The sequence below is a fragment of the Patagioenas fasciata genome, chromosome 4, assembly GCF_037038585.1.
Source record: "Patagioenas fasciata isolate bPatFas1 chromosome 4, bPatFas1.hap1, whole genome shotgun sequence".
NCBI classification, from domain to species: Eukaryota; Metazoa; Chordata; class Aves; order Columbiformes; family Columbidae; genus Patagioenas; species Patagioenas fasciata.
This window is the reverse complement of record NC_092523.1, coordinates 69,742,334-69,763,247: the sequence shown is the minus strand read 5'-3', so window position 1 is coordinate 69,763,247 and position 20,914 is coordinate 69,742,334. Positions and strand designations below refer to the sequence as shown.

At 38.0% G+C, this 20,914-nt stretch overlaps 1 long non-coding RNA gene across 2 annotated transcripts in view; it reads right to left on the bottom strand.

The window, feature by feature from the left end:
- The window catches only part of LOC139827944 (uncharacterized), a 78,750-nt gene that overhangs the window by 44,058 nt on the left and 13,778 nt on the right, over positions 1 to 20,914 (bottom strand). The window contains exons 1-7 of one of the 2 annotated variants that reach the window (XR_011739085.1): positions 20,139 to 20,271; positions 18,147 to 18,246; positions 8,526 to 8,751; positions 7,733 to 7,842; positions 6,046 to 6,372; positions 5,851 to 5,940; positions 3,510 to 3,597 (exon numbers count right to left, since the gene is read on the bottom strand). This is a non-coding gene — a long non-coding RNA (uncharacterized lncRNA). Of the gene's footprint in view, positions 1 to 3,509; positions 3,598 to 5,850; positions 5,941 to 6,045; positions 6,373 to 7,732; positions 7,843 to 8,525; positions 8,752 to 18,146; positions 18,247 to 20,138; positions 20,272 to 20,914 lie in introns of those variants that run through there. The other variant, XR_011739084.1, reaches the window with a different exon arrangement.

The following is a 20,914-nucleotide window of genomic DNA, read 5'->3' as shown; positions in this document are numbered from 1 at the left end:
TCTCACTGCTGCCACTAGAGTGGGTCCAGTAATAACTAGAAAGAAGGAAATTAAAACCAGCAGAAAACCCACATGTCTTTAATGCCTGTGGCTTAATTATACAGCTGCATTGTGTGCTTAACTGAAAAGTAATAAAGGCGCTGCAAGAAGCACCATTAATGAGTCAGCATCACCCCCTGATGATCAGCTTAGTTACTGGAATCTTTCTGGTTGAAATACCTTTTATTTCTTATGTTCAGCTTTGTCTCCATTGGTCGATAACCAGAAGTCTCCAGTTAGTTGGTACTAGTGTAAACAGCTACCAAAGGGTGAAGATTGACATAATGAGCAAGATCACAATCTAATCATAGCAGATCAGCAGAATGTATCCACTATGCAGAGGGTAAACTCAACAAGAGAATGTTAGAGAATGTTGTTACAGAAGTAACAACTCAAAAGGGCCTTTTCTTAAAGTTGAGAATAGTCTACCATGGGATGAAGGCACATGGTGAAAACATGCAGGATTGGGATGATGCAGAGAAGACAGCAGTGAATTATCCGTATGTCCTAGAACTTCTTGCTATGAACAACTTCAAGATATTAGACATTCTTGAGATACTTAGCATTCTACTGTCTCTTCAGGGACTTAGGACTTGGCCAACTCTAAGTTTTGGAAGTTGAAAGCAAGCTTTCCCTAAAGGCAGAGTAACTCAGTAAGAAGTGCTGCAGAATTGCTCTGCAACTTCCAGTATACAAGGTTTGAGGAAGTATCCCACAACATTTAAAAAAAAATCACATTTTTACTGATGTATTTATGGAAAATGGTTTAGTAAGACTGAAGGAAAGCTGTAGGTACGGAAAGAGAAGAATAATCTCTTTTTGACAAAGATAACACTTTTTAAAGAATAAGGTGTTGTTTTTGTTCGTGTGTTTTGTTTTGTGTGTCATCTTGTTTTGGTTTTGTTGGTTTTGTTTTATTTTTTTAATTAAAAAAAGTCACTGCAAAGATAGCTGTCTTGGAATGGCCACTGAAGACACAGGGAAAGCACAACCTCTCTACCCACTTGTATCTGAAAGGTGTCAAAGATCTCTCCAATAATGACATGTACCATGGATACATCCATCAACACATATTCAAGATGAGCTCCTGTGTCAGTGCATGTGAGTGATCTCCAAATATACTAGTGGATTTGTTTTCTGTAGCGTCCTTCTGCAGTCAAGGTCATGGGTTGTTGGGTTTGTCTGGTGGCTTTGGAAACAGTGCCTGTCTGCTCTGGATTTAAACTTCGTTTCTACAGAGCTTTCACTAGCGGATGCTCCATGCTGGTGTTGCCAAAGAACAGGAAGTACAAGGAACACAAATCCTCGTCTCTGAAAGCTGGATAATTCACTGGATAATCTCCATTCTTGGTGAATCGAATGCCAAATGCTATAAATTGTATTAAAAAGATCATTGTGAACACAGAGTGCTGCAGGAAGTAGCAAGCTTATCAAAGATCTTTAAGTTGCCTACAGTATCAAATGTTATGTTCACAGGGAGAACAGACAAACAAATTGGCAGGATATGTCGATAGAGTCTAGACTGAAAAAGGTCTCCTGAGAAATTACTTTCCAAGTCTTTAATTTATTATATTTTATATATTTTTGTCTACAATAATGCAGCTTTTCACACACTCCTACTGTGAGAAAACTGTAGTTAAATGATACTGAGAGGGAAAGTAAAGGAATTACTGTGTTCTTTTTTATCTAAATGCATGTTTCCCCAAATGCAACTTGAAGTCCCATTCAGCAGAACATTGACATATGTGCCTATGTCATTCAGATTGCCTACACGCTTCCTGTACTCACTGGAACTTGTCTGATGCTCTAAACTACATGTTGAAATGCCCTACTGAATCAGAGCCACAATTTAGGTTTCATTTTTTAAGGTGGAGAATGAAGAGTTCACTGTTCCTCCTGGAAGCCACGAGGTTTTGAAAGAAAGGAGAAGATGTGGTAAACTTTGTACCCCTCTTCTCCTGGGTGATGTCAAGTGTACTGCCAAACCTGACTGGTCTAAAGTACTCCAGACAGTGAGGTGCGATGTGGCAGCATCAGCTCCTTCATCACTGTTTCAAGCATTCTCAGATCATTGGCTTTGCATGTGTGTACTTTGTAGCTGTATTTGAGGAGATGAACATCTCTTCAGTTAATGAAAATATAATGGAAAGCATAGAAGAAGAGCAGAAACTCTTCCAAAAGACAGCATTACAGAGGACAGGCCTGTTCAGAAAGAATTGCATTAAAGACTTATGAAGGAAATCCCAGGCTACAAGATAGTATCTTCTTTTTAAAGAGCGATTTCAGTTTTATCCCGTTTCTCATCAAAATGGCTTTGCAAGAATTTATGTCCAACTTGCAAGAAACTTGTTAAATTTTAAAAAGCCAATGCCATGCTGTCCTTAGTGTTTTGCAGCATCACTCACTGCTTCTCCCTTCTAAGTCTGGATGAAGAATTTAAAGGCTAGTACAATAGGAATTGTTCTGATTTTGTGAAACTGAAGGGGGAGCGGTTTTTTCTCCTCCAAGACAAGCAAAGCCTAATCCCTAGTTCTTTTTAAGGAAAAAACCACTTCATCTGAATGTGGTAGAAAGTAGGTATTATAGATTTTTTTTTTAAACACCTCTGCACTGTGTGCGCTTGTGGACGTTCTTCATATTCTACTAACATAGCTGCCATTGCATGCATGTTAAAAGAAAAAGTGAAAAAAGCACAGTGTCTGAAGGAATCATTAGTATTTTATTCCTCCCAATATGGTTATTTCTTGATTTTTTTTCACTTTCCCAGAGAAGTATATCAGATTGTTCTAGAAGGGATGCCTTATCTACAATGGATGCTCACTAGAGCATGCTATCTTTTTATCAAAACATAGGCAGTTGATTCTGAAATCACTACGATTTTATGCCACAATAAAACATATGGTATTGAAGCAGTTATTGCTGGTTATAGACAAACAACCATTGAGCACTCCTTACGACATCTGGGGAACCTGTCTTATCCTATTGATTTCTTGTTGCTTTTTAGGATATTTCACTGAATGAATGAGTACAAATCAACTACAAACTTGCACAGAAAAAACACACACACTTCAGATTGCAATCTCTGATTATCAGTGACTAAGAGGTCGAAGGACACCGTCCCAGTGCCACACTCAATATTCCTCACAGGTTAGCCTTTCTACAGCCCTCACTTTTCTTTGTCAACTGCTTTCTGACAGCAGAGTTAGAAGTTGCTGGTGTTATCACTTGAATTTTTCACTGCATATAAACTTTTCTGCTGTCCATCCCTTCTCTGCCAAAGAAATTACCTCTGACCTCTGTTGCCAAATTAGGCAGTCCTTCCTGTTATTCCTTGATAATTATCTTTATGGTTCTTTTAGGGAAGCCTTAAATGTTGCCATATTGTTCTTTCATTTCACCACAGAATTCTTATTCAAAAGCAGCAGTAACGCTGTTTAGGATTATATGCAGGGCAAAACACACTGGAATACCTTAAATGATGGCTCATCGAAGTCTTGAAATTCACAATATTGCTCCAGTCATCTTTTTGTTGATATCTTTGAGTCTTTTCCATAACTGCTGAAAGATAAACGTGAGATGATATAAAGAAATAAAATAGAGCAGTTAATAGGATCCTACCAGCACTACCCAGCTCTGACAGTTTACTGCAGTTTTTGAATGTATTTTTTCAGTCTGTCATTCCACAAATTGTCATAGCTCTTCATCTTTTGTGCTTTCGTTTATTAACACATCACTTCCACACCATGTGACCCACCATACTTGTTCTCTCTGAGCAGTGCTGTTTGTGTTTGAAGTGTTGTGGAAACAATAGTCTACCCAAAACACTGAAAAGCTTTGTTTTTCTGGTAGTGAAATACTGGTTTAAATATAGGGAAATACTGTGTCCATTACCATAGCACATTTAAGAAGAATTATTTTAAGAGCTATTTTGCCATTCTTGTGAATCTGAAACAATTGTGGTGTTTTGCTGGTTTCTACTGTGTAATTTCAAAATGTAACCATCTTTCCAAGTTGAGTAATTTGGAATCTGCCCGTGCTTTGCAGTTTCAAGATAATTTGATCTGAGTATCAGTTTCATGTAAATGTTTTGACAGTAATGAAAATATCCTCAACATTGCTACATACAACTTGAAACACCAGTAAGGAATTTACATGCCAGCAATGAAAGAGCATGATAGGCAGGTTAAAAATCATTAATTCCTCTCTCCAAAACTGATATTTTGCCACTGAAAGGTTGGAAAACAAATCTATTTTCAACAGGTTATTTCCTCATTGACATGATACCGGCAACATCTGTACAGCTACCTCTCTTCTGTGGGCAAGCACTGTCCAAGGGAGCTTGAATCAAAACAACTCTTGCTTGCTTCACCCCACAGCTGTGGGGCCAACACAAGATACAGTGTTTGAGGTGTTAAATAATTGGAGGAAGTGAATAGAGAATGATAACAATAGCAACAGGGAAATTTCTCAAGTGATTTGAGAAGGCTGTCTGGTGCAGGCTGGATGTTTGATTATGTATGTACTGGATACCCACTTCTCTCTACTTGAATAATACACCGGAACCAAGGATTGTTTACTTTAAAATATCAAAATGAGAAATGACCATGTTCTGAAAATAAAACCTGGGAGTTTCAGCTCTGCCACCTCCAGGAAAGCCCAGTGGGAGGGATAGAATTGCTAGAACTAGGGGAGGGTTCATTTTCCTTATTTATTATCATTTAACAAAATCTGAAGGCATCTTCCTCTGCAGAGAGGAGGAAATAATTCCTATGCAGCTCCAGGGCCATGCAGAGGTTATGGTGCCCATTTCACTGGCTGTGTTAAACAACAGAGGGCTTCAGGATTGCACTTGGGCTGTATCGACTTGCCAAATACCAGACAAAAAAACAGAAGAGCACATGTACAGTGAAGTGTTTCTGACTTAGTAACCGATGAAAACACAGTGCTCTTCACCTGCCCTCTCCCCCCAGTGTTCTCAGGTACAAGTTGAGTTCCACTACTGGGGAGATTGAGAGTGCATAGTCAGCAGACTGAAGGTTCCAGACAAAATGTTCCTGTTAATTGATGATCATTTTTGAAACCTGAACATTGTGAATCAGTGCTGTATTCTCAGCCTTTGCTCTGAGTCTGCTTGAGATTAGTAACCTAAAGCTTCATGGCAATAAACTCCAGTATCCTATTGAGAAGGACTAGTGTTCGTGTTGTCTAAATACTAACAAACCAAACCATGCTTGTGCATTTCACTGAAGAATAAAAAGGATTGCACACATGGGATATATATAATACAATGTGAAGATGTCTGCATCTGGGGGACAGACCGTAGCTGCCACTTCAATTCTGGGCTGAGGCAGGGAAGGCAGTGTCAAGAGCTGAGAGGGACTTGCCTTATATAGAGTGAAATGTGGTATTACTGACTTCAGTAGCAAAATTCTCAATAACTTTTGTGTTTTGTCCTGGATACATCATTATTCCTCATATATGGAAGCAAATATTTTTGACAGAACAAGCATAATTTCTGCTAATCAGAAAATATGTAATCCCTTAGACAATTTTTAACAATATTTATGAAATTTGCATCTTGAATATATATTGCAGAGATATTTTTCTATCCAAAGTTGCTTGTTATACAGATTCTGAGGACTGTTATTTGTTGCTTGATTAACTTTTCCACAGTATTATGAGTAGTGTGTTTGGAAAGGACTTAGAGACAAATCTGGCTACAACCTTATAGAAAACCTCTCAAACGAATACAATTCACTAGGTTTGTATTGAAGTAGAAAAAAGTGCATTTCTTCATGTTTGTTAGCTTACTTTAAACAATTTGTTCTTCTCATTATGGATCCAGTTTAAAATCTTCAAACATTGAGAGTTTTTGTTCTTACAGCCTCCTCCATTTTCTCCCTTGTTTGTATAAAAGAAACATGCAGATTATCAGATACCAAATAGCTGGCAATGCTCTATTTGCTTTACCAAGTAGAAACTCAGCTGAAGCGCTCAGCTAAATACCTTGCTCATTTCAGTCCCATCCTTGTAGACCTGCGCTGTGCAGAGATCCCATCTCTCGTTTGCAGGCTTGCGATCCTTTCCACAGCACGTTGCCTCCAGATGTGTGGCTGCGGTGTTGCCAGGGGTGTGCGAGCGATGGGGATTGAGCTGTGACACCGGCTGAAACCTCCAGCCCCTCCAGCCCTGCCTGTAGCCACTTCTGAATACGTTTTACACCCTCACCCGTGCTGTAAGGTTGCAAGCAGGGAAATCACTCCAGGACAGAGGACATCCAACAGGGGACTCACAGAAGGGGTAGACCTGTTCACTGCCCTGTCCCAGGGAATACTGGGCAGAAATTGAATTGATTGAAAAAACAGAACTTTAAAAATCTCTTTTTAGCCTTTTTTTTTTCTTTGGCTTAACTCATTCTGGGTGGATATTCTTTACAATGCTAACCTCTTTGATCGATGTTAAGAAATCTTCTCTCCCATTGCTGCATTACCAACGTTTCAATGAAAACACAGTCAGTTTGATCTTAGTTATTTGTGAGCTCTTCTTCTGCAGCTTGTATCTCAGCAGAAAACCTAACAATCTGTTTGTGGTTACTGGGAAAAAGATATTGTCACCTTGCCAACATAATTACATTGGTGAGTGAGGGAATAATGAGTGAGAACAGATGAAATATTTAGATATAAATAGGCTGTTTTCATGTGCTGTGATTGTCGCTAATAAGGCAAGGACGTGTGGTTTGTGGTTCAGGGACAGGATGAGGACCCAGGACATCTGGGTTCCTTTCCCAGATTTACCACAGTGTATTGAAGAAGTCATCAAGCCTCTTTGTACCCCATCGGTTGGAAGTGGATAACAATACTCTGAGGACTAATTCTTTAAGGTTGTCATTTTCAGATGTTCAGAAGGAAAAAGTGATACAAGTGTACAATTTTACATGCTAGAAACAGGTCCAACTAAAACTTTAAATCCAGATACCCAGAAAGTTTGTGAACTATTTTACCTTATCCTGACTTTGGGACTCTGGCCCACTTGCAATTTCATTGCAATGACAGAAAAACAAGAGGAAAATTAAAAGCAATACAGAATGTTTGAACAAAATCCTGTCCAAAAGTAAGTGATCTTATGTTTTCTGTGGAAAGTTTTTTGTGCCTAATAGAGAGATGGCAATGATGTCCTAAAAGACTGAAATATACTTGTTGGTTCAAAGCCTATAAACTATTAAGCCCTTAACTCAAGGTTTGGTAGGATTTGAAAAGGACCTACAGCAGCCATCTACAAAGGGATGCATTTCCCCTTGCCTATGTGTATTTTGCCCACTGCAGCTGTAACTAATAAATCAGTAAACCATAGATTAAAAGCATGTAATTAGCAAAAAGTAATTAAAGCCACGATACATTCTACCTCTGAGTAAATAAGCACATTTGTTGTGTAAGTCATAGTGGAATCCCCCTGTCCTGGGGATTTGAAAGCCTTGAGTTTAAATCATGAGAATAATTTTGGGATTTTAGGTTTTCCAGTGCTCATTTGAAACAATTTTAGTAGTAAACCCAATGGTCTGTACTGCAATAATAATTTTTTAAATACTGGTGAATTCTGGGCATCAGATGGCTGTATGTACATTAGGAAGCTGAGCAGCCAAACAGGAGCAAATCCACAGTTGGTACTGAGGACCCCACATCCATATTATACTCACGGTTAGGTTTTTCGGTATGGCCCCTTGTGTGGAATGGCTGGAGAACAGGAATTGTCCTTCTGGAGTACGTTTCTGACGTTGGTTTCACTCAGCAGTCTGGTTCATATGCTCTGACATACAGTGCAAAAAAAAAAGCATAGTCAGTGGGAGTAATCAGGAGATTCACTTCAAAAGTGCACTTCTCATCTGAAATGCCAACCTACCTTTGCCCCTGTTTGCACTGTTCTCACTGAATAAGGGCAGCTCAAGGACATTATTCACAATCAGAATGCATCTTGGCTAGGCAAGACTGAGGACAAATTTTCCCTTTCATCAAAACACAGGTAAGGCTTTGGGCTACATCACTGGAGTTGGACAAAGCTAAAGCAGCAGCTGAAATACTTACAATGTAGTATAATTTCAGACTTTTTTGAAAGACACTTATGGCTATGTGTAAGGAGAATTGGCTTCAGTTTGCTGATTTTATCTCATTTGAGGAAAAATTTTGAGAACATTTCGGTCCAGTGCAATATTGGCATAGGAGGCACGATATTAAATAGGGAGAATTAGCTCTTCCCCATCACTTTAAGCTAATACAATGCTTTCTGTGACACTAAGTGAAGAGCAAATCTACTGACACACAAGAAATGCTCCAGGAATCTACAGTGATTTGCTTATTACCTAATTGCATTGTACACTAAAATGGAGAATATAAGGCTGTGGTTAATCAAGCCCTTCCCCATCCCTATCCCCAGTCCTTGCTTTCACCAGTTAAAACGTGGGCACATGGCCTGCCAGGAAATCATTAGCACACCTTGTCTGAATCCCCAGTATGGAGACACAAGAAGCAGCATCCCTGGGGTTACTACTGAGTGCTCCCAGAGGGGATGAAGCAGTTTGCGTTCAGAGAGGTCAATGAAGTTATGTCAGAGCTGGTGAAAACTGGTGAGCTGTCAGCCAACATGCCTCATTCTCCTCCGGAGTCTTAGAAAATGAGTGTGCTCAAGGATACAGGGAATAGGTACCAGGAGGCTCATCATCTGTTCCAAAAAAATGACACTCAGTGGAATGGTTAACAGCATTACACTAACTTCCCTAAAAAGACATCCCAATCCAACACACACACATATATATTTCTAGCAGTGTATCTATGTATGCGAAGTTGTGTAAATAGCGATCTTTATGCAGTGAGACAAAGCAGCCTGAACAACCAGAAGATTTAGCAACAAAAATTCTTTTCCTATGGCATAAATCCCACTAGTAGTAATTTCATCTTGAAATAGAAAGCACAACATTACATTATTTGAGCACAAAGGCCAAATTTCCCTGGTTGCCAGTTAGACCCTGAGCTCATACAAACACAGCAGGAGAAACCTGAAATGATTTTGTTTCCTAGTGGCACTAATTCCATTGCGGGAGAAAATGTAATTATATTTATATTGACATTCTAATGATAACGTTGCAGGCCAGACTCCGGTCTGTCTGTTAGGCCAGATAGAAACGAAGCACCAGCAGAGACCTGAGGAATTTCTGTTCCTCTGTGGTGTGCCTGGCAACCTAGCCAGTAATTTCATCAGTTCATTCTGTGAAAAATCTAGCTAAGGTTTAATTTTGTTTTAACTACAAAACCTCTCCATTTTGCATTGATCATAACATCCTCAAACTCCTTCTGGAATTTGCAATACGCAGACTAGGCTTTTGTCCTGTATTTTTGTAAAACTTGGTCATTTTTTTGCTAATGTGTATGTTAAGATCACCCTTCTGAAACCTCCCTCACCTGAGCTTGTTAGATCATCAGTGGAAACTGCATGAACTGTTCATTAAACTAACACTGTGTTAGCAAAATAATCCATATACTTGCCCAACTCCATCTACTGTCATAGATAAATATTCAGGACAATACTGAAGCATACTATCTAAACTCACAGAACTGAGGAAGAAGTGCACTTTTCAAAGCTCAAATATAGATGCAGGTGCCTAATTCAAGGCAAACCATAGAAGTTATGTCTTCAGATCTGTGTCTGTCACTGACTCCAGAACACACAGAACATGGTGGGAAGGTCCAAGGCCTCAGCTGAGAGATGGCAAGTACATCAAAAGCGTTCTCATATTTTCTATTTGCTTTGCAGCTTGTATACATACACTTGACAAGGAGTCTGCAAGGTAAATGTGACCTGTCTTTGAATGAACACAAGCTGTTGTGGAAATTCATTAAATTGACCAAATTGAATGTACTTCCAAACTTCAGTGTAAGAAATTGATTTTTCTAACAGTTTCTTATTTTTTTTTTCTAGAAGGTTTTGTAGAAGAACTCATCTATTTCTTGACAGATCTCGTGCTTGGACAACAATGATGTTTGCAACTATAGAAATATCATCATTGAAGCAAAATAGGGACTATTTATGCAGATAATTAAAGAAATTGTAAATGAGAATCAAATAGACGTTTGACACTTTTTGACTGCACATGGGTTAGTATATAAAAAAATAACCCAAACTTTAAAATTACTGAATATAGGCAAATTCCTAGAAAACCACCCCAAAATCTCTCAGTGGGAAATTAAGATGGAGGAAGGTGCACATTTGGTTTCGGACACCACAAAGAACAAAGCAGGGGATTCAGAGGCTGGACTTTAGGTTGGTTGTTCGGAATTTTCTACACTAGGAAGCTTTGCAGTAGTCAAATAATAAAAATGTCTGCATTAGGCTAAAAATAAAGGCTAAGAAATTTGAGAACTATTGACTAGAAGCTCTTTGGTGACCCTGTTGGAGGCATCAATAATATTTATCTTATCATTAAAAACCAGGTGTAATAACCATCAGAGAGAGAGAAAACAAGTCACCAGAAAATACACGCACTAAAAAGTAAGCATTCATGATCCAATAAATTCAAAAGCCTTTAGAAAATGAAAAAGTAATGAAAATTACTTCCAGATAGGCTTACTAGTCCTAGAGAGATGTGAAATGTTAAGATTACATTTTGATTTGGTTGTTCCTGAAACTCAGGTTGTTCTGAGTTTACTGAATATTGCTCTGTTGTACTCTTTTGTCTTCCCATTATACAGGAAAGCTCTATGGTTGTTTTAATGTGATATAAAAGCAAACTTCAAATAATTCCTGATGATTTTATATATTCCACTATGCATGCCTATCAATTTGCCTGTCTCTTGAAAATGTCATCAAGTCCATGAGAAGGAATAACTACATCAAGAGATGAACGGAAGTAAAATCCGTAGTGCAAACATTCCTGATGCACAGGAAGAGACTGCACCTGTTTTTTATGGTAAAATGTTTTCTGTGCTATAGTAAATGACATTCAGTAGAATGTAAAACTTGGTTGTTCATAATAGAACAACATTTCATCTTAACAGAATCTATTTCTTTTTCGTTATTAGTTGTATTTCTTTAGAAGGCACTGTAGTGTGTTACAGATCTATGGATACTGACCTAGATCATGTTTTCTTAAAAAACTGAAGTCTGCCACTGGAAGTTTCAATTTCTCTCTGAGGACCCTCTGCAGACTATGCTATGCTTTGCACTATGTGCAGAGTATTAAGATGTTCTGAAAAATATCTAGATATTTTGCAGTCTCTGAAAATAAAAGCAGAGAGCATCTCATTACCTGTCTATACCATTTCTCTACAAAATATTCTAACCAAAGAGTTCAGAATCTTACTCCTGTTTCCTTGTTCCCTCACTTCTTTAGAAATTGTTTGTATCAGGTATATCTAACAATAGATACTTGATCTATATAGCATGGCTATTGATCTGATAGGCACTAGTGATCGAGTCCCAGTGATGCCACTGCACTGCATTGGCAAATACAGCACATGCTCTCCCTTAGTTCAGCTGCAGTGCCAGTAGAACATTACTAGTAATTTAGTATTTCCAAAATTCTGTTGAGTCATCTCAGTACAGTCATATGGAGTTTCAAGAGACTTTGGTGAAGACAATTCTAGATTTAGTCAACAAGGGGCAACAGATAGATCAAAATGTATTATTATTTTTTGGAAATACTGCTTGATGTTTCATCAGGAGAATGCTACAGCAAGCAGAATCAACTCCAAAATACAGATCAGGGGAAGGGGCGGGTGGGAAGACAAAACAAAGCACAACAAACAAACCAGAAAAACCCACCACCACCAAAACTAGGAACAAATCCATCACGTACAACTTTTTTAACTAAATGATTCCTGTGGAAGGAACTCAAACATATAATCTGAAATTTAGACTCAAATCCATACCATATTTTATGTTCAGATGTGTCAACACTACATCGAAATTGAGCACAGGCTTGTTAATTCTGTCAAGAATTTTTGCAGTAAGGCGGAATCACCCGCAATAATGCAGAGTACACAGACTCCCACAATATTATGGCCAAACTGCCTCTCCTCCTTGAGGGAGGGCTGATTTGGGGTTTTTTCCCTTTGCCTTCTGAAATCTGTGGCATCCATTGTAAACTTAACCAGCACTCTTGGCTGTAAAATACGTCATTGATGGTGGCTGAAATGATGCTTCTTTAGCTGCTTGGAACCTCAACAGAAATTCTTGTAGTAGATTTGTCATTGTGCATGTATGTGCATACATATATGTAGTAGATACGTATGTGTATATATAATACAATGTAGGCTTAAGAGCACAATGTTATAAAAAAGAACAGTGGGGTATTCATCATCATCAAGGCAACTCTAACAAGGACAAAGTACTCAGTTGTGGTATTTTGGTGAAAATGGTCATTTCCTAGTAATAGAACTTGTTACTTTCTCCAGTGCAGCCCTTTCCACGCTCAGCCCAACTTGCCACTTTCCCATGGCCATCCGTGCTTTTGGGAATAATCCGCAAAATCCCTGCTGAGGTCTGCTGCTTGAGCGCATGAGTAGTCAGCGCACCGTTCCATGCTGCACATTTCAGCATTTGCTGTAAGAATTTTGTACAAGGTCTTTCATAAACTTTGTTGTATGATGGAAGTAACCTACCTTGTATTATGTGCTCAGTGCATGTGACTATTAAGACAAAACAGCAAAGAAAGATTTTAGCAAGATTCATAAAGTTCTGCTGGGGACGAATTCTGCTATTCCCATGTTAAGGGCTGCCCTTGCATTTCAGGGAAGCAGAACAAAATATGAACTTCAGTTATAGTGATGAATTTTTTGATATAGAGCTGATAAATGATCACAGCAGACCTGCCACCCTGGAGATGCCTTGCTGCTGCAAACAGTAATTGACTGCTGGCAGTTTGAGGTTGTCAGAATCACATACAGGAGATTCAGGCTGGACCCTGGCACCATTTTCCTTGTGGTTTTGCTTGATTATTTATCAATTTCAGTTGCCCCAGTATTAAAAGAGAGGCCTTCCAGGAAAATGGAAGTTCTTTCCTGAAATTCAATGAGGTGGGAATAGCAGCTGTTCACTGCTGATACATTAGTTTAATATATAGTGGCATTTTTAGGTATTTATCCTGGCTATATTAATGCCGTATGTTATGGTACGTGTGCCAGCCTATCCCCTTGTTTTCTCAAGGCACTTTATCAGTGTGAGATATTGCAAGTTCTACAGTCAAGATCATATGAGTATTCATTACTTCTCCTACATGAATGGTGCCACTGCCCGGAAGAGAAACAGTGCCAAGGGAGAGTGTTTAAATTGAGGGCTGAAGGATTTCAAAAGAGAACAACTCCAGAGATAAAATTATGTGCAAACCAGAACTGAACTAAGTTAATCAATTAAAAGATAGAGCTAAATAACTTATGATCTTTAAAAGTTAGACTAGTTGGGAAAAATGTTGTAGGGCAATCAGAACATGTTGTTTTTTAAAAAAACTTTAAAAAAACCCCAACAACCAACCAAATACAAAAACTTATTTTTTGGGATCAGCTGAGCTTGATCTTCTTTGTTTCTTAAGTTTTTTTTTTGTTTGGTTGGGGTTTTTGTGTGTTGTTTGTTTTTATTTGTTGTTTTGGTTTTTGTTTGTTTGTTTGCTTTTGTGTTGTTTTTGTTTTCATATACATACACCAACACAAAAAACACTGTTATGATACCTGTAACCAGGATTCCAGCAGACAGCTGCCCTAGCTGACCATTATGTGTGTTGCAAAGCAAGTCAGTTAATGTAGATTAATTTTTCCTAACTTAAACACATAAAAGACAGGCATTGGGTCTAACCTACCATCCCATCTCCCTCTACTTTCAATGGGGAAAGAGAAAAAGGAGGAGAAATCTGGGTTGTGGGTGGAATCCACTTGGAAGAAAGCGCTGGTACATTTGAAACTCAGTTTTCTCTGTTAAACAGACATTTTATCAGTCCTTAAGATCCAGAAGAGGTAGGAAGATGACCTGGGGACATTCAAATACAAAAGCAGCAAGAAGCACACAGGAGCCATTGATGGACTGTGCACTTTGTGAACTCCGCAGCTGGACATAGCTGAGAGAGCTTCTCAATGTTCACAGTCCAAGCCTGGAGTGCAATTTGGCTGCGGTTGTCCTTTTTCCACTTTCGTCAATATTAAAAATACGTCCTGTGTATGGTACTTCTTCTGGCATTCACCACAGAAAGGCCTTTGCAGGCGGAGTCCAACACCATAACATTTTTATAAACACTTCATAGAAGTGCACAGATTTCACAGGCTTACATTGGCTTAAACGGGAGGAATTTTATGTACTTTACCAATGTTACCAGAGGAAATATAGCTCCCAAATGCTGACTTTTTTTCCCCAAAATACAGTTATAATATGGGCGTGGATGAATGTTGGCACTGCCTCAAACTTTCTTAAAGGACACTTAAACCATTTTAGATATGGAACTTTCACAACTTGTTTGTTCTTAACTGTAAGCTTTGCTTCTGCTGAACTTTTTAAACTTGGCTAGTGTTTTTTTAAATTATTCTAAGATTAAATATCCGCCTTCACTGGTCTGAGTTTGTATGCGCAATGCAAAACTGAATTTTGAATGTTAACTGGTTTTTTATCTTGAAAAAAATTCAAAAGGTTTGTGCAAGTATCATAGAAAAATTAAGGAAAAATACACACTGAAAGTAAATACAGATATTTGGGAAAAATACCAAAATCCTTTGCTTATGTGCAGAAGCTGTCGGAGCACTAACAGTGGTCCATCATTTTCCAAAGTTTTGGGGTACCTTGGTGTTCCTAAAGGTAACCAATTTTGTTAAGCTCTGTCTTTTAGAGATTCCTGAATTGGTTAGTGAGAAAGAGTTTTTCTGGTAGTGGATCATTTCTTCATAGCATTGATTACAATTCTTTATAGTTCCTTTTTTCTTCTCTTCTTTTTTTTCTTTCCCAAAGGACAATAATACCAGAGGTATAATTCTGAAACCAACTGAATTAAATTGCTATAAAACCAATACTATTGAAATCATGTTTATTATACTCAATATCAGTGCATTTTGTTTGTTTTTACCTGGAAAGGTTTACGTAGTAAATTTTTAATATATAACACATTCAGTTTATAAGAGATGTAATGGGAATATGATTAAATTTATCACTAGTAAAAATGCACCAATGACAGCGCATAACTCTTAAGTATAAACGTAGCATCACTGGTAGTGGTAAATTCTAAACTTACGACATGAATAGGAAACCAGTATATGAAAGGATCCAAGTTCAATATTGTGGTTCAAATCTGTCTAATTTCATTTGGAATTACATTTATCTTGCTGTCACATTTAACTAGATCCATAATATGCAAAAATAAAATATGTGAGTTAGAAATGCATTTATCAATTTGAATAGAAGAGCAGACAATCTGAACTTTCTATTTTATTCACAAAATCAAGCAACTTGGAAAAAAAATATATTTTGCTGGCTACTTTAAGCCATTTCTCCATTTTTTCACTCCCTACTGGAGCTGAATTAGTATCAGCAGTGTAGCAATACTTCAGAACAAGGAAGAGCATTTTTGCATGGATCCTGCCATGTCCAGAGTACTGGAAATGTCATAGCAGTTTGATTGGAAAAGTCCCACTTTCCTTTCCAGAGGAGGTTTGAAAAAGCATCTGTGCATTTGGATGATCATCTAAATTAAAGTGAGTGTGGCAGAGATTTCCTTTAGCAGTTTCCCTGTCACTAAAGGAAATTGGAGGGTAATTTTGTAAGTCAAATTACAGATGCCTGTTTAGCAGCCAAACATTGGTTCAAATGCAAATCAAAAGACAAATTAGAGGTATGTCCTTGTAGATTGCTTTTGTGTATTACAACTCAATACTTCAGAATTGTACTAGATCATGTATAAAGCCTTGTTCCTGAATCAGAGAACTCATAGTCCGTCTGTATGACATACGAGGGACTTTTTAAAAGTCCCATTAATTCTAAAATAGTCATAATCTGAAGCATAAATTGTGGTTTTCTTCTTGCTCTCTCTAACTTTTTTCATATTACCTGGTGTGTATGAGCCACCTAACTCACTTAGGTACTGCTATATCACTGGACATATAACTTACAAATACAAATTAAAAATTAATTATTAAACTAATATATAGGTGCTACAGGCTTTTCCTGAGCTGAGATGGGTCATTCCTTCCTCCTAAACACTTGTTTCCTGACAAAGATTTGTTGGGACAAGAATTCAGCTTCTGTCAAGTCTATATCATCTTTATTGCACTTTATCAGCTATTGACCTCCTCTAAGTTACTATACGAATATTGAATACTGTACATGAACTGTTCATCGGGATGTTCATTGTGTAAATATACAGGTTTGATGTATCAGGCTGTTAGAAAATGTTGAATGGCTTCAGATAAGCCATGTCACAGTAAACTCTCATAATATAAAGCCTGAGCTGTTCACAAAGTTGTTAGTTTTTTACCTTAGCCACCTTGGAAAGTTGTTGTAGCAGGTCTGAGGGCCAGACAACCATAAGGATTGTGGCTGAGTAAGATATCTTTCCAAGGAGCTTGAAACAGAGGTCACCACTGAGGAGCCATTCAAACCTGATCAGCTGTGCTCATGTTGCCCTGTAAAACCACCCTCTCCCATACCAAACCTACTGGCTGCTTGTTGTCTGCTCGGACCAGCTCAGGAGGCCTAATCACTGTGCAATGAAGTAACCTGAGGAGCGCTCAGCTTTTTCAGGTCCCTTCCAAAGGCAACCTGATCAACCCAGCTCCCCACAAACACCTTGGCCAGTTGCTGCCCTGCCCAGCAGTGCCAGGGTGGGTGGCAGACGTTGTCCCTCTCTGCTCCTCACCATATGTTTCTCCCCGTCTGCATCCCCTGCCTGCAGGTTGCAGGTGAGCAAACCAGGTACACCAGAGGATTCCCACCACATGTTTGCTTGCTCTACCTCTGGCCCAGCTAGCAATACTGTTTCTAACCAGCACTGTCCACATTAATATAAATGAACACACACACACACACACACACACACACACACACACACACACCCCAGCAAAGTCAAGTGGTCCCTAGTGCGTCCATAAAAATAAATGAAATCTTTGCTATGTGGAAATTTAGCACTCTGGTAGAGATTTGTAGTGTTTTAAGTTATATCTATTATTTTCAGTGGGGTATCTTTCCCACACAAAACTAAAATTTCTGTTTTCTCTATCACGTTATTTCAAACAGGGTCAGCTTGTAGGAGTTTACAGTGCAGAGAACTAAAATTAGCAATATAAATCAGGTGGCTCCATTATTTCAAGAGAGCTGAGTCATGCTGTGCTGGTACCAATTTTGCAAATATTTGTGCATGAGTATTTATGAGGAGTGAACTCTTGTCTATATGTGTATTCTGCTTAGCCTGAACTCAGTGGATATAAGTTAAATCACAGAGCAGCTAGTACCTAGTGGTTAAGTCTGCATTTGCACTCATGTAAAACACTAAAGTGCCCTGGATTTGCATCTAAAGTTGACATTTGATGTCTAACTTGCCCCTGTAGGACACTGCTAGAATCAAACTCTGAGTCTTGTTTCTGACTGCTCAATGCCACATGTGATCTCTGTACCTCTCTAAGTGCACAGAACAGGTATGTAAGACACCAGAGGAGTAATATTATGGTTGCTTTGCACAAATAAACATGACTAGAATAATGCTAGAAGCAAGGGGAATGAGGTCTCAAGAGTATAAATTTTGAGCTGAAGAATTAATTTATGTTTACTTGAAAGAGCTCAGTGAGGCATAAAAATGTTCAGGAATGTTTAATCCTAAAGGGAATGAGATTTATCAAAGCAATTTGAAAGGATAATGCATTCATTTCTGGTTCTACAGGCAAAGAAAAGCCAGAAGAGTCCAAAGCATTAGCAACCTAGAAGCTATTCTTCGTGCTGCCAACTTAGGAGCTATTTTTCATGCTGCTATCATTACCTCAAGTTTGATGCTACAGTGAAAGGTAAATCTGTTTCTGGTAATCAATTAATCAGTTGTGATAGGTATTAGTTTTACATTTAAAGATCAAAGCAAACATATATAAACAATTTTGAGTACATACATAACCGCTGCTTTATGTCCTTGATCTTTTTTTTATATTCGGTCATCACGGTATCTCTCTTCTACCTTCTTAGTGAGTCCAGGAGCAACTGGATGAGCAACTGGAATCCGTATTGAAAAAAAAAAAAAAAATAGTTAATTCACTGATAATATGTAATGGACTAAAAAGTTCAGACAGAGATTATCTCAGCTGGTACACTAGACTAGAAGATCTGTTACTATCAAACTCATTAGAGAGACAATTAAGCACTTTCCTAATTGTGTTGTTTTTCTTCCCTCTGAAAATAGCTATCACACAGATCACCAAACCATGAATAATACACAGTAACTTAAACAAAACTTCTATTTATCTGACGAACCCTAAGGACAGAGCTCCCCATAACTAAAATTGCTATTCAAAGATTATAATGCTATGAGAGGTTGGAAGGTTGGCAATTTTCTTCTATTTTTGAGAAAGAGCCATTAATGTGACAGATTCCACCTAACTCTTTCCAGAAGTGAACTTGGTCTATAGCTAAGCAATCTGCAGGTCATCACTATGACCAAATCCTGAAGTCTTTACTGAATCCCACCTGGGATCCATTTGTGTAGTTTTTATGCTTCAATAAATCTGGCCCTTTAGTTCTGTTGTCCTCTGTTCACAGTCTAAAGTTTTCAACTGAATAAAAATGAAGGCACCATTTTGAAATCCCTTACAAAATGTCTATTTTTCAAGCATTCTGTGAAGAGATTAAGAGTACAGATTTCAGTTCAGGCTCTAAGTAAAACAAGTAAAAATTTTGTTTGAATTCAAGTAACTATAACTTTATTGTAAGGGGAAGTAATAAAAGTATGCTTCATTTCGTATCTTAGGACAGACTCCTAGCTATGGCTTCTGTACAGTAATTTTAAAAGATTATGAGCCATTCATCTCTACTTACATGTAAGGGGTTCTTCTAAAGTTACTTGACCATAAATCTAAACAAGCAAATTGATGGCAGAATTACAATTGTTTTGGAAATGGTATTAAATGCACAAAGATTTGAGCCTACTTTACGTGTAGTAAGCTACTGAAAAGACAAAAAAAAAAAAAAAAAGAGGACACCTGACAGTCTCCCTATGTTTGAGAACCATCTAATCTTTGATTAAACCAATACCTTGCAAGATCATTGACGAGGTGAAGGTTAAGTATCATGACCATATTAGACTAACTACTGCACAGTTGTACAAGACGTCAAAGACTATTTCCGGCTACTGATCATTTCTCAACCCACAACACAACAAAGTTCCAATCTTGGAAATGCCTCTTGGAAATACCTAAAGCTTTCTTCCAGTCTAGGTGTTCACTGCATGATCAGGGCTTCCATTAGGTCTACTCTCCAGTCTTTACCACTGATTGACTAAAATGGAACATTCTTGGTGCTGTGCCATATCATAACAAATTTAGGCAGGTCAAAATCTGTAGGTATGTCATTCATGGGATTTATAAAAGACATGGCTGCAAATCTTCCAGCTAGTTCCGATCCACTCTTGCCAACTCTCCTGGATGCTCAATATCTGTAGAAATCTCATCCTCTGACCCTTAAGTTTCCTTCAAAATGAATGAAATTTTTTTTTTTGCAAGTCAGAAAGTGGAAGTGTGGAAGTGTGGAGAATTATTTTTCTTTTTAAAGTGCATGTAGAGTTTTAGGTTTGGTTTCTAACACACATAAATTAAAATAATTGTCATTTGTATAGTCCAGAAGTTTCTTTTTTGACTGTCTTAAGTCCACCATTAGTTCTACATGTTCTTATACACTGATTTGACTCAAAACTAGTCTAGCTGCTTTTTTACAAATGGTTTTAGTTTCCAAGTAAACTAAGTGGCAGAGCAATTTAAAACATACTGAATTAATTTAAAGCATTAATATCCATAACTGGCTCTAAATCAAAAAGAATTACGCTAGACTTAGTTTTATTTCTGACAGCTCTTATTTTTAAAGTATAGTAAAGCATATTGCATATATTCACTTACTTTAAAACAGCAAATGAAGAACACAGGGATCAACATATTCCTCTTTTCTTCGTATCTAAGACATTTATTTATACGGAAGAAAATGCCTGATTTCTTTTCCCTTCAATACAAAAATAATCCTGTAAATGCACTTTTCATGTCCCAATGTGTAGCCACTTTGTTGAACTTTTAAATTCTGCAATTAGATAAATCAGATTTCCTAGTGAAGATCTAAAACTGCAAGTACAATTTCTCTTCAGCTCACTAGTGATGTGTACAGTTACTAACTTAGGACCAGATCCTGTAAACACGCGCCTGAATAGCTTCACCATTAACAGCTGGTCCAGTGATGACCATTACACTGTTCATGTGAGTTAGGGTGTGTCAAATTGCTCCCTGATGTGGAAGATGTGTGCAGGGTACCAGCCTTGATATTTTAACAGAAAACAGTAAAAAGATTGCACAAAGAAATAAACTAAAGCCAGGAACATCAAAAGGTCACTAAATGCTTTTTTTCACATAATTTTTTCCCCTATTTTTAGAAGACTCAATTTAGAGCTCTTATTTGCTACCATCCACAAACACCAATACAGAGCATTTTGTAATAACTGATGCCAAGGAAGAATAGTGCATGAGGCATTTTTGCAAAACTGGCTCTACAAACAACATCTGCTGAGCCAGAAAGCAGCGTATCCCTCCATATGAAGATCAAGCAAGAGTGGCCTGGTTAAGGCCTTTGATGAATTATACATCTCATAGCAGCAACGGCAGGTCCTGAGGTCCCATTTTGGTGACCT